At 49.0% G+C, this 14,701-nt stretch overlaps 1 protein-coding gene across 5 annotated transcripts in view; it reads right to left on the bottom strand.

The window, feature by feature from the left end:
* ZHX2 (zinc fingers and homeoboxes 2) overlaps positions 1-11,418 on the bottom strand; it is a 68,409-nt gene extending 56,991 nt beyond the window's left edge. For 2 of the 5 annotated variants that reach the window (XM_082753157.1, XM_082753154.1), the window contains exon 1: positions 11,228-11,418. The gene's annotated coding sequence lies outside the window, so the exon portion shown is untranslated. Of the gene's footprint in view, positions 1-6,289; positions 6,363-10,712; positions 10,766-11,227 lie in introns of those variants that run through there. The other 3 variants (XM_082753156.1, XM_082753158.1, XM_082753155.1) reach the window with 3 other exon arrangements.
* Between the last annotated feature and the right edge of the window lie 3,283 nt (positions 11,419-14,701).

Raw genomic sequence — 14,701 nt, 5'->3', positions numbered from 1 at the left:
AGAGTAGGTCAGCCTGGATAGGAAGCTGCCTGGAGTAATGGAGCACCGAGGGACCAGCTGAGCCAGCGATGCTTCAGCAAGCGCCTGCTATGGGCCTGTCCTACCCCTGCAGCCAGACACACAGCTCGGCAAGCCAACACAAAAGTAAAAAAAAAAAAAAAAAAAAAGAAACAACCTGCCAGCTTCTTCATATTCATGAGCTCTTTAATAATGCTCAACAAAACTTGGAGGCATGTTCTCTGCTGTTGCTCTTGCCCTTCTGCATAGTGAGCAAGTCATAAATATTTCAGGGGAAGAGTCCAGAAAATTTGTGAGATTGGTCCTAGCCTTTTACAGCATTAATGAGCAGGTCATTAATAGTTAATGAAACAGCTGCTGGTGATTTCAGAAGCAAAGGCAAGATGAGAACCGAAGTGTTTGCCCATTCACTACAGTGTGATAATGCAAAGGAACGGCTTGATCTTTCATCAGATCCTTCCCGTCAGGACAGGACCCTGGGGCTGGCCACAGACATCCAGGAGAACTGCACCCAACCCCTCTGCGTGTGGTGGCAGCCTTGTGCTGGACCCAGCAGTGGTGGGTCCCAGGGATGGAGACTGCTGCAAAAAGTCTGCACAGACTGTCCTGATGCTCCAGAAACATCTGCTGGGGGGAGAACACCTCAGGACTACGTCCAACTGAAACACAAGTGTCCCGAACACATGTCCAGGTGGGAACAGGCTATGCATGTGTGCAAGTATATGTGTACCCAGCAGATGAATATATGTAAAAATGTCACTTAAAAGAGCAGAGGTTTGGGGCTTTCGAAGGCCTCAGCTACATGTTCAAAGCTGCATCCTGAAAGCCAAATTCACAATACAACTAGGAGGCTGACTTCAAAGAACGGCTCCTACGATTTCAGCCTTGCATGCAGCGAGGGCTTCGGTGGAAAGGTATTTTTGCTTTGCTTACTCTTTCATGCCTCTGAGTTGACATCGCCTTGCCTGCATGTTCCCAGCTGGGAACGCAGCGAGCGTCTCTCAGCTGTCCCCCGTTTGCTAACTCCACATACAGAGAGCTTCACCCAGCAAAGCCTGAAGCAGCTCCAGCCTTACAGCCAGGAAAAGCAGACAGGGTGAGGAGGACAGGTCCGAGGGAACAGTGTCATTCAGGGAAGGGGACACAGATTTCCAAGTCCACGCAGGAATTCAATCTCAAGAGTCAAATCCAGCGGAAAGCAGCCTACATCAATCCTGCTGCTCCCACAGTTAGTCTCCTGAATTTCAGCTCACATCAGAGAGCTTGACACAGATGACACTTCCTGCTAAACAAATGATAAGGGTCTGCAAAGAAAACCATAAGGGTCTGGAGCTCAGAGGCTCTCCTGAAGGTGGATAAGGACAGCACAGACCCATTTCCTTAATGCCTTTTTTTACACGTCATCTGTTTGGGCTGTACCACTCAGAATTGGCAGTCAGAAGCTTTGTATTTATTGGGAAGAAGACAAGTATAAGAAAAGCTTAATTTCAAAGTCATAGTCTTAATCCTACCCTCTAGAACAGCACTGCCAAGTAGCACTGAAGTCAAGCACAGCTGCAGCATTGGGCCCTTCGTTAAACCATTAACTACAATTTGCCTAATCTATCCACAGGTACCTGCTGAACAGACAAAAGGCTTCTCTATCCCCTAACACCCTGCTTTCTCCTAAAGCCTGTGCTTCTGGACAAGCACCTCCTGGCACGATGTCTTCTAGTTTTTAAGAAAACTGGTCCTTGGCTTTGCTTGCCTTCAAACAAGACTCTGCCTGCCTAATTTCAATGCAGATCAAGGGTGGCCTTAACAGATCCTCACTGTATGAAGACCTGTAAAATAAGAGTTCATTACATTCAATTTGAAGCAATTATTTTATTCTGTAATTTGATTAAAAACTATCATTTGCCAAACTCGCCTCAAAAAAAAAAAAAAAGCAAAAAAAACAACTACTTGGACTTAATAAAAAAGAACATAATTAGCAAAGAACGTTCAGTGCTTCCTTTTAAAACACATAGCATGTAACATTCCTTCCTGCTTTAACTGGGGAGCATCTGAAAGCTGTTATAAACCTTGATTTAATGACTTTAACACCTTGAACTATTTAAATCATGCTAAGGATGAAACTTCATGAACGGAGAATCCTGCCAAACCCAGATGTGCATTGGGCTTTTCCTCATCTGGCATGAACCAGATGTTTTAGATAATTTAAGAACGGATACTTTAAGATCACTGACAAGCCAAAAAAAGGTTAATGACTGAAAAAATACCCAACTGCAAATGTTTCTTAATCGGGTTTCTACCACAGTCGTCTCACTGTTTCATGAAAAACAAAACCGAAAACCAAGATTTGTGATATTTTTCTTCCTCTGCTAGCTACCCTAAAAATTTCACTACTGTGTTAAAATGTACTGATTCCAACTTTTTCAGTGCTTTTCAAGCACAGCACAGACACAAGGACCATCATGCTGCCAGCCAAAAATTCACCAAGTTGCAACCCAACCCAACCCAAGCCTAGGGGCCACCCCAGAAGGTGAACAACGTTTCAAGACGAGTATCTGTGGGTTGTAAAAAACAGAATAAACTGTGGCAAATCACAGTCCTTTCCTCTGTCCTGCAGACCCTGTGAAAGGGAGGTGAGGAAGGATCCTCCAGCAGGGTTGCACCAGCAAGAGGCAATGGGGAAGGATGCATTGGGTCCAAAGCAGCAAACTTTAGCACAAGCTGCAAGCCCAGAAAATGGACAGAGAGAGGAAGCTCAGGTATTCAATAATCAACACACTCTTTTCCTGTGCAAACACACTCTTTTCACAATGCAGCAAACTGCACCTTGCACTGCTGCACACAAAACATCCGAAAGAATTTAGAGAGGTGGTGGATATGGATGCTAATCCCCATCCTCAGGCTGCTTCCCTATACCTTTTGTAAGCAAAGCAGACCACAAACAGCCCCTAAACCTTGGCCAGCAAGTACCACACACTATTTACCACATCACAACCAATCTTTGGAGGCAGCAGTGCTAGCACTAAACACCCAATATCCTCCTTGCGATGCAGCTCGCACACTTTCCAGGGGGTGCTTCTCATTCAATAGCACATCACTGAGCAGGTCCCTCGCTCCACCGTGCACCACAAAAGCTCTTCCCCTGCCATGGTTTCCCCAGCACATAAGTAGAAAGCTACTGAACAGACTGCTTTTTTAAAGACAGGCACTGAATGATGCTGTGCCACAGTGAAATGTGGCCTTTTTTTGGTAGGCGGAATTATAAAGAGCCCCGGGCCGTACCCCACCGTGAATTTTCAAAAGAACTTGGCTCATGTTTACTATGGAAAAAATCAGCTCGGGCCAGCCGGCAGCTCACAGCTCGCTGCTCCCCAGAGCACAGCCTGGGATGTAGGGGACAAGGGCAGCGAGCACCCTGCCTGGGCAGCACCCTGCGCCCAAAGGGATGTGCTGCCCTGCTATGGGAACAGGGAAAGGAAAGGAGGGGAAGGAAGAGGATACTGAAAATAAAATAAAAATGCAAAACATGATCTGAACAACATAATTCCTCCTAAACTGGTGAGGGGATGCAGACAGAGGTTTGTGACTTTATTATTATTTTTTTCCCCAAAAATTATGTATATGTGCATCCCCTGGAGATTTTGCAGTAGGGTGCATTTGGCTCTGCTGGGAGCTGGAGCTGCTGACCCTGCTGAAAGCTCCCATTCTTGAGCACTCTGGCTCACAGGTGCCTTACAGGGAGAACAGGAACTTCCACTTGCAAAGGAGCTAAAGTGGAGCAAAAAAAACGAGTTCAGATTTCAAAAGATTAACTTTAAATCCACCACCTCGGCATTCTGATTTTCTGCTAAGTGAGAAGAGATGAGGCTGGAGCTAAGACCATCTTTACAGTCTAAAAACATCTAAGAACATTTAGGTTTGAATGTAAAACACTTTAGAAAGCTAACTTTTTTTTTTTTTTCCTGTATCTGATTAACTGCAGATTTTGAAACTTGTGTTTGCCTTGAGCAACATTTCCCAAACCACCTCTATCCCCCTGACATAACCACCAGGCACAAAGATGAGACTACGGCAGATCCACAGAGGAGTGGAGCCCTGTATAAACTGAGATTGAGCAAAACTTGAGGACGCTAACTCCAGACAAAAAGAAGATACCAAGTAAGGGTAGCTGAAGAAAACAGCTCCTTCCTAACTAACACATTTAACACTGCTTCCTTGTCACTCTAATTGCTTTAAAACACATGCAGAGCCTATTCCTTCCTTAGGCCAGAAGATCCCATGCAGGCAGAGGGAAGAAGAGGCTCCCTAAGGAAGCAGTTTCCTCTGAAACTACCCGCAGATCATGATTTGCTCATCACCAGCTCTGAACCTGAAAGCCTCCTTGTAAAATCCTGCAGGCCCACAGCAAGCACCAGCCCCGCATGTCTATGCTGTTTCTCCCATGCAGCATCACCAGACACTGTCTCTGGCTTGAAAACCCCACACAGTGCTTTTTCAGCATCTCAACACCACTGACTTCTCAAAGAAAATTAAATTTAACCCTCAAAACAGTAGCAGAATGGAGATGGTGCCTTCCTGAGAAGACGCTGGTACCCGAGCCCAGGTTGGAAAGATCAGGAACTTTACACAAAGCTCGTGTAAAAGGATTTCTGGCTCTCACAGCCTTGAAAAAACCTATGCTGTCCTGAGAGATGAGGAAGAGATCCCTAAAATCTCTAACTGCGAGGCCACGACTCCTCCCAACATCTAGCAGTGCCACACGACAGTATCGTCAAGCAGCATCGTCAACGTGGCAGGCTGCAGGAGATGCCCCAGGAATGCTTGATGGGGACAAGGGAACAGATGTGGGATAAAGGACTGCCAAACCACCTTGGGCTGATCTTCCACGGATTTCAAGGAAACTATAATAAGGCAATGAAGGCGACAAGCACCGAAGCCTGCAATGGCAGCGTGCTCCGAGCATATCATTTAAATAAATCACTTTCTGGAGAGACAAAAGACAAGGAAAAACTCCCTGCAGTGCCTGACAGTTCGTGCTGGAGAGGATGCTGGAAAAAAAAACACAAAACACACACACAAAAAAACAAACCACAACAAAACATATTTGTTTTAGAGGTGGGAGGCAGAAAGAGGGGTGGGGAAGGCATCTTGTCAAAAACACTTGAGGCCAGAACCAACAGGACTCTCCTTTAATTTCTTGTGAGAGTGAATCAGCAGTGCTCCTGAGCCTGGCAGCAAACCTGGGAGATGCCAGTGTGGCCTGCCTCAGCCTGGCATCCCCCGGCTAAGTGCCCCAAACCCTGCAGCATCCGAAACAAAGCAAACTTATGACCTCAAATTAAAACAAAACAAAAACCAACCACCACCACCAACAACAAAATCAACAACTATTTTCCCACTTCTGCTGCCTGAATGAAGTGTAACATAAAGTAACTGAAACTAATAAGCATGAAATTGGGTTGAGAGACACAAAAAAAAAACTCCAAAGCTTGGAGGGTGAGAAAAGGGAACACATGGATTGAAGGCAAAGAGACAGGGCACAGACTCCTTGAGAAATACTAGGATTTTACTGAACCCCTCTGATGGTGCCTTTAGCAGCCGCTCAGAGCCTGCTTCTTTGGAGTGCTATTTAAAAACAAAAACCACAAAACGATTCCATGTAAAAAGAAAGGAATCACATTTTTTTCCCCTATAAAGCTCTGCTGTAGGAGATACACATCAGGTTTCTGACTTCTTCCTCTACTCACCAGACTGTACAAGAGGTTAAATAATTCTGAACTTGAGGCTTCCTCAGTTACGGTCATTGACTCAAAACAGGCAAGAAAATCTCTTTCCATTTAGCTTTTTTTGTTTGTTTTGTTTTGTTTTGGATCCAGCAAGTCAAATATGCAGTTTTAGCACTTAATAGAAAATTGTGGGAACAATAGACAATTAACAACAACAAAAGAGATGCCAAAATCCACAGGTAACTTGAGGTTGCAAGCTTAAAAAGCACTTAGTATCTAAGAGGGGAAATAAGGTCAGGACAGGAAGACTGGGAGAAAAATAGGCAAGGAAAACTAAGACTTCAGGCCCATGATGGCCTAACCTGGGCACAGAAAGCAGGGGGGGAAGCTCCCAACCCACCCCTCCTGCTGTTGACAAGAAGCTAATTGTCCTCGCCCTTGGTGCCAGCTGGGACCATGCCATAGATCACATCACTGAAATGCTGTACTTTATATATATTTTTATAGATAGATAGATAGATAGATAGATAGATATACACACACACACATACCACTTAAGAAGTTCCTACAGTGCCACAGACATTTGCCACGATGCTGAATCAGCCCAGGGCAGCACGTATCCCACCAGCAGCAAGGCCTGTATCAAAAGCAAAAGGGCATCTTGTGCTTACACAGCTCGTCCAGCTCACTGCCTGGCTTTGAGAGGATAAACCCGTGCTCAGTAAATTCGAGGAACAAGTTCTTGGTGTGGCTGTGGGATGAGGACCCCACCAAAGTGCTCATGCCCACCTAGGCCCTAGGTGCCCTGCATAAAGAGATTATAAGCAGCCTGAGGAGGAGACCTACATCACTTCAGAGCTTTTTCTGGATGGCAGCTGCACCCAAGGGTGAACTTGAACCACATCACTGCTCAATAGTGCTGACCACAGCTTTTTAACCCATGGTTTATGGACTTGTGGAGAGGACTTGTGCAAATGACACCACAAAATGTCCATAAAAGTTAACTCGAAGGGCAAGCTGATGGTCAACAGGCTTGGCTTTGCTAAATTGTGTCCCTGCTGGGAAGTCTGCCCAGGGGCCACAGCGGAGAGAAAATGTAGCTATGATGAGGAGGATCAGTACCAGTGTGACACCAAATTCCTTGCGCAAGCCTTGCTTCCGCCACCCTGGAAGTGTGCTACTTGCAGAAAGTTGTCACAATTCACTGAAATCTCCCCACACCCCCCAGATTAAATCCCCAGGAGGACTTCCTGCAGGTCCCCTCCTGTTCACTAATGCCAAAACCTCATCTGCTTACCATCACTGGTCTCCCTAAACAAAAAATGGTCTCCCAAAAAAAACCCTATACCAACAACAGAGGATCTTTCACACACTTCACACAGACACCCTACGTGCTCCAGTTGGACCAGGCCTCCCAGTTGCACCAACATGCTCACGGTACTGGCTGGTTTACATAAAACTGCAACTCCTGCTGCCAGACAGACACCTCAGTTTTTGCTTCAGAGCCATTTTGGGGGGTGCACATTACAGAGAGCAGCTTGCTGAGTGCTGTCCTAACTTGCAAACCACAGTGTTTCTGAAGTGTCTCTCTCTTAACAGAAAAGAAACAACACAAGGACAAAACAACAACATCAACAACAACAAAAAGACCCACAACCTTATGATCTGTAAAGCCATGGTGTTTTGGGGAGGGAGGGCTGGGATGGTGATTTCTGAACTGCCTTAGGACAGCAATGCTGGAATTGAACTCTCTTGGATTAATCTTTTAAGGGCCCTGTTCACATCATTCCCACCTCGGGGTACCACACCAACAAATACTACTGTCTATTAAAAGTATTTGCAACATTTTGGAAATCATTATGTCTTCTAGCTTTTACCGAAGAGCCCCCAAATCACTGTGTACCTCCAATATCACCATATGATGACATCTACTGAACTCCAGGCCTATGAATTTTCACACGGGAGATAAAATAAACTAACACCACACACCTATTTCCAGCTGACATGACACACGTAAACACACCTTGACAGAATCCCAGGAATTACTTTAATGGATTAAAGTTAATGCCTATAATGCTTAATTTTCTTACGTACTTGGAATACCTACAGATACCACCAGGGAGCTGTGCATGTTACAACCCCTGGTTTGCAGTAACTGTTAGGGAAAGGGCACACTAGCTGGATCATGGTTATGCTTGAAAGGAAGTTGAAACTCAAATTACACTCTCCACATAAAAAGGAAATGCAGCTTTGCTGCCACTGACAGCCATGCTACAATCTCAGGGAAGTCAGTTGAGACCATGTCCATTTCTCAACAAATTATAATCAAAACACTATTTGTATTTATTCTCAGTGGATGCCTTCGTTCCTTAAGTCAAGCGGACACACAGAAAAATAACTCAGATATGGGTCAAAACATCCCAGCCGCGAGAGACTCCAAGTGATATCCCTGAGGATCACCCTAGTTAGAGCAGAGCTAAAAGGGATAAAAACGGAGGATGTCGCACATGCAAGCACAGTGATGTCACGCCTGGCATTAAAAGCCTCATTTTGTATGAGGACGAGCAAAACCTGCTGTATTCCAGTCTGCTGCAGTTTGAAACTGGTTTGAAAATGCAAAAAGAAGCGAGTACCTTTGCTATATTTAATGCTAGTTTTCTCCTTTGGGGCTTATATTAAAACACCATGAAGTCCACCTCCTTGACAAAAAGAATCAAAATGTGACACTGCCAGCTTGGGATGTCCCCTGCCATGGTTTACTGGTTTTACAGCCCTTGACTGGAAATCGTGGCATGTCCCTGGGGTGGAAAGAAGAGAAAACCGTGGTACTTGCGGAGAAAGCAGCTGAAGGAGCGCCCTCCTCCCAGACACCCACAGCAGAGGTGTGCTGCAGGACGAAACTCTGACGGGATAACTTTTGTGGTGGCCAGGCAGGAAAAACGTCATTTTATGAAGGCGAGTAATCACATGGACTTTGGGCTGATCGCTTTGAGCTACGCACGTCTGCGAGCTCTTTCCGGGACTGAGTTCATCACAGGTACAAGGAGAGAGGACAAACAGAGGAGAGCTTGTGGCAATTCATTTCTGCACATGCACTGGGGCAGCCTGAGAGGGGATAAACACACAAGTGGCTCCTGAAAAAAAGCAAGAACTGGCCAGCAACTTAAAAAATGCATGTTTTTTTTTTTATCCTTTATACTCTCCCAACCTGCTGGCCAGTGGCTGGCTTTCACCGACCCGGAGATCAATTTGCAATTCTGTGTTTCAAAGGGTTGCTGTGTCCATCCTACAGGCTGAAGCCACATCTACATCAGAAAGGCTTCACCGGGACAGGAATATATTACACAGGCAAAGCACTTCTGTCACAGATACCTCTCAAACAACACAATCACTCCTCTCCTGGTCTCCTAACACCACCACACCATGCACCCAGACACGCTCTGGGAGCTCACGTGCTATTTCCCTGCAAGGCTACACACAAGTTTCTGCTGGAGACGTCCAAGCCTGCTCCTCCTCGCACCTATAAAACTGCCCCGGCTCCAGCCAGGGGACAAACCGGCCTGAAGTTTAATCCCTAGTTTTAAAATAATGACAACTCTTTGTAGGTGAAGTGGACAAAGCTGAGAGCAGCGATGATTTACAATCATTTCATGGAAAATAGTATCACAGAGGCATTTGACATGTTAGTTTTCAGCCCCAAGTTGGAAAGGGGCTTTGCTGGAGTTCCTGTCATTTCTCCTCTATAGGATGTGCTAAAACTTCCCCAACTGGGGTGCTGGCACCTGTGTTATTTGAATCGAGGTGGGACACAACAATCACATAGGAGGTACTGGCTCTGCCTCACTGACATCCCCATGCTGTGCCCTCAGCTTTGCTGTGAGCAGAGGTGAAGCCCCCCAGGGCTCCGTGTGCCCCCCCAGCATCACTCACTGCTCCAGCACTGCTGGCAGGAGCTGCTGGAGGCTCCTCACCCAGCAAATCCCCCTCTTTCTTCCACCCCTGCTTCTCTGGATGCTTTTCCCCCTCCTGCTCTCCACTTTCCAATCCCCCAACAAACTTTTGCTGCTTTTCCCCTGTATGTCAGGGCCCTGGTGAGCTCCTGGGGTTTAAAAGGAGCTCCTGCCCTCAGGGTGGGGATGCTCCACTGGGGAGGTGCCTGGGGAGCCCAAGGATCTGGGGACAAGGGTGATGCCCCCAGCAGCAGAGGGCAGAGGGACCCCCAGAGCCAGGCAGGTGGAGCTCCTCAGCACGTCCCAGCTCTGCTTCCAAGTTTTATTCCTAGCAAAGAGGGGACAAAATCTGTGCCTTCTGCTTTCACCCCTCAGCCCGGAGACGAGACAGAGGGAAGAAAAAAATAATAATAATAAGCAGACAGTTGTGGGCTGGCTTTGGGAAGCCGCTAAAACAAAAGAGAAAGTCACCCCCTCCTGAGGAAGAAAAAAAAAAAAAAAAAAAAAAAGTGGATGCAATGTGCCAAAGGCCGAGTTTCCCGAAATCTCCCGATCCCGTTTTGGGAGAAATCAACGCCCCGGCGAAACGGGGACTTGGGCAGCGGCTGGGGGGGGGGGGGGGGGGGCGGCTCCGTGCCCCCGGCTCTGCCCCGGCCGCAGCCCCCGGAGGAGCGGGGCAGGGCAGGGGGGCTCCGAGCCGCGGCCTGGCGGTGCCCCCTCTCCGGCAGAAAGGGGTCAAGAAAAAAAAAAAAAAAAAAACACAAACAAACACAAAACACAACACAAACCAAACCGAAACAAAATCACAGCCCCTCAAATCCGAAGAAATCCCGGCCAACTCCGGCAGCGGGGCGCGGAGCCCGGCGGCAGCCCCGGGACCCCCTCGCCCGTCTCCTGCAGCCCCCCCCCACCCCAACCCGGGCGCTTTTTTTTCTTGTTCTTTTTTTTTTTTTTTTTTTTTTTTTTTCCCTTTTCCCCCATCTCCCCTCCCTGCGAGCCAGCGGCTCCCGTTGCGACCCCGCACCGCCAAAATCGCCCTGCTCGCCTCTACGTAACGCCCTGTCGAAAGCGGACGCCATATTTTGTGTTGCTGATGTCGACATAGACAAACGTAGACATGTTTTTTCCTCCCCCCCCCCCTTTCCCTCCTCCTCCTCCTCCTCTTTTCCCCCTTCACCCGAACTTGCGATCGGGAGGCAGCGGGGAGAAGGACCGGAGGGGTGGGTGGGAGGGAGAAGGGGTGGGGTGGGGGGGCAGGGGGAAAGAAGCCGCATTGCTAAAAAATAAAAAAGCGATCAATTAAAAACCCACCCCGAGCACCCTCCCGGCTCCCCCCTTTAGGCTCCAGCACCCCCCCAGCCCCCGGTCGGGCTCCCGGAGCAGTTTTTTCCAGGAGCAAAAGTTGGGTGCGAGCGAGCGGGGCGGGAGCGCCCGCAAGCGCATGTGGGCAGGGAGGAGGAGGGCGGCCGAGGAGGGCTCGGGAAGGAGAGGAGAGGAGAAGGAGGAGGGGGGGGGGACTCCGCCTGGGAAGTTTCCTACCTGAGCCCCAAGGCGCTGTCCCCGAAGTGGCTCGGGGGGAGCGGCGGGGAAAGCTCCGCGCACCCGCTCCGCGGCTGCCCGCGGCCGCGGGACCCCGCGCCCCCCGCCCCCGCCGCGGCGCACGGCCCCCCGCGGGCAGCCGCTACGCGCACCCGCACGCACCGCCCCGGCAAGAAGGGAGAGAGAGAGAGAGAGGAGGGGAGGGAGAGGAGAAAAAAAAAAAAAAAAAAAAAAAAAAAAAAACGAAAAAGGGAAAAAAAAAAAAAGGGAAAAAAAAAAAAAAAAAAAGCCCTCGATCGGCGGGGATCTACGCCAAAAGCCACATGATCTCTGACGTCAGCCTGCGTATTTGCATACGGTACCACCGCCGGAGCGGCCGCCGGGGTCCCTGGGCTCCGAGGAAAGTTGGGAGCGGGGTTGTGGCCCCCCCCCGGCTGCCCCGGGCCCGGCCGCGTGAATTTCCCACGCCCCCAGCGCCGCACGCGTGGGTTCCGCCGGTGGCACCCCGCCGGGGGTGGGGGGCTCGGCCCCAGGACGGGACCTCTCCCCTCGTAGCATCGCCCCGTGGGGTTAGGACCCCCCTTTCTCGGTCCCGTCCCCACCCGTGGAGAGGGCACCGGGGGCTGGATGGGGCCGTGCCGCCTCCCTGAGGCTGCCCCTCGGGACACCTGGGGAGGCAGGAGGCATTTCTTCGGGCTCTGCTGGGGATGGGGGGGCTCTGGGGGTGCTGCAGGCGGTGGCTGTTCGTTGCAGGAAGGTAGTGGGTATTTCCAAGGGATGCTGCAATCTCTGCCGCGCCGCAGGAAGCCTGCCCCCCATTTAAAACTGTCGTTAAACTCTTGTGTCTCTTCCCCTTTCGACCCAAGACGCGCAGCCAGCCAGGACCCGGGCTATTTTCTATTTATTACGGTGTATTAATTACAAGAAATAATCCGCCGAGCCTAGCTTGCTGCCGGCTGGCAGATCTTGCAACAAGTCCGGGCTAACAGGACCGAGCAGCACAGCATCCCCGTAACTTCGGGGACACGCTGGCTGCGATGCGCTCCCTCTGCTGAGATGCCCTTAAATTCACATTCCCACCTCGACCTCCCAAGGCTCGGAAGCTGCAGGATGTGGGACTCGGCCGTGTCCCAAAAAGGGGACAGAGCTTGGCTGGACCCCCCCCCCCGGCAGGGCTCAGCGACACCCCCGGGCACCGCGGTGTCCCCAGCCTCCTGCGGGGACGGGACCGCCCGGCATCACTCGGAGTGCAGGGAAGAGGAGCCGGGAGTTATTGCTACTGGAAAGAAAAAAAAAATAAAAAAAAAAATCGCGTGAGAAAGTAAATATGTCAAAGCAATGTCAAGAGATTTCTTTGCGGGGATACCCTGAGCTGAGTAGGCGTGTTTTTGCCTGCCTGATTGAGTGCAGTCTCTGAGAGCTCCGGCTGAGAACGGGACGGATCCCTGCCTCTCTCCACTCTCACCGCTTTGCTTTAACTTCTCGGCTCCTCGCCAGGAGGGAGCTGCCGGGGAAGGGACGAGCGCAGGCGACCTCCCCGGGGGCACCGAAGACCACCTCTCGGGCTTGCTGATGCTCGTTGACCTTTGGGTTTCGTCCCCGGGGATTTAGTTCCTTTCTAATGGAAATTCCGCTTTCTGATAAATACTGCCGAATGCACTTTAACTCTTCAGCCGTGGAAATATTGCCGAATTCTGAATGCTTGGTGGAAAAAAAAAAAAAAAAAAAGCTATTTTTTCTGCAAAAGTACCCCTCCCTCTCCCCCCGAAGGTTTTTTTTCTAGTCTTAAATAATTTTCTGTGATTTGGGAACCGAAAACAAAGAAGAGCCACAGCGTTTTAATGACTGCTACACTTGTTAATGTAAAATACTCTTTACAGGGCAGATCAATGGAAAGGCAAGCGAAAAATCGTCTCCTTGCGGTTGTCCTAATTAGCACTTTCTTTAAGGCCTCTTTAACTTTTTTTTTTTCCTTTTTTTTTTTTTTTTTTTTTTTTTTCACTGCCAAACGCGAAGGGCTCTTTGCCCGGTTAGGTGATGCTGCCGTCAACGCCGGCTTTCAAGTGCAAACGAGGGCTGCCAGCGGGAGCCGGGTGCCTTGCTTGGGGGCAGGCTTTGGGGACAAAGGCACTTCCCAGCCCAGGTCGGGGCCGTCCCTGCGCTAAATCAGGGCCCTCTTGAGGTTCCCCCAAAACCTACATGACGTCATAGCAATTAGGAGCTGAAAAGCCATTAAGGATGGAGTACGGTTCCTCGGTTTTAAGGCGAGGAGGGTGTCGGTTTTAAAATTGTCCCAGTTTATTCAACATTGCTGCAAGGCAACTGTGGAGATTGTGGGGGTAAGGCTAAGGATAGCTGTTCCTCCGTAACTTTGCGTTTTCCCATGTGGAAGTGCAAACCAGAGACCTGGTTTGGCCATCAAGCTCCTCCTCTGTTTGAATCTGCAGTAGTGGGACCAGCAATCCGTGTGGCACCTCTGTCCACATGCTCTCCTTTTGGGAACTTGTGGCTGGGGGGGCATCTCTGACTCCTGCCCTGTCAGATGTAGGATAGGGTAGGATAGGATAGAATAGGATAGGATGGGATGGGATGAGATGGGATAGGGGAGAAGAGAAGAGAAGAGAAGAGAAGAGAAGAGAAGAGAAGAGAAGAGAAGAGAAGAGAAGAGAAGAGAAGAGAAGAGAAGAGAAGAGAAGAGAAGAGAAGAGAAGAGAAGAGAAGAGAAGAGAAGAGAAGAGAAGAGAAGAGAAGAGAAGAGAAGAGAAGAGAAGAGAAGAGAAGAGAAGAGAAGAGAAGAGAATGGCTCACTTGGAAGGGACCTCAAAGATCACCTAGTCCCACTGCCTGATCTCTTCAGGGCTAACCAAAAGTCAAAGCACACTAATGAGGGCATTATCCAGATGCCTCTTGAACACCAGCAGGCATGAGGCATCAACCATCTCTCTCAGAAGCCTTTTACAGTGTCTGACCACCCTCATTGTACAGAAATTGTTCCTAATGTCCAGTCTGAAGCTCCCCTGGCTCAGCTTTGTGCCATTCCCACATGTCCTGCCATCACCAACACCTCCCTCCCCACCTCCTCAGGGAGCTGCAGGGAGCAGCAAGGTCGCCTCTGAGCCTCCTTTTCTCCAAACTGGACAACACGAGTGTCCTCAGCCTCTCCTCACAGGACGTGCCCTCCAGCACTTTTACCAGCTTTGTTGCCATTTAAATGAGATCAACAGAAAGGATCATAAATTTGCTGAGGGATAGGAGAGCAGTATTTGCAATTAGGGCTTTTAATACAAAAGTATTAATTCTTTGGGAAATCAGACTAAAAAAGAAGTATCTATGGTGAAAGTGGTGTAAATACTCTCGCTAAGTCTTTGTATGTAACTAATTTATGGAAGCCTAACATTAAAATGATGCAGGGTAAAGTAAGGAGATGGAAATTGCTTATACAGAATATGCAAAACGGAAGTTTGCAATTATTAT

Source organism: Aythya marila, assembly GCF_965140915.1.
Source record: "Aythya marila genome assembly, chromosome: 2".
In the NCBI taxonomy this organism is placed as follows: Eukaryota; Metazoa; Chordata; class Aves; order Anseriformes; family Anatidae; genus Aythya; species Aythya marila.
The sequence above is the reverse complement of the archived record's forward strand: the minus strand, read 5'-3'. Positions and strand labels throughout refer to the sequence as shown.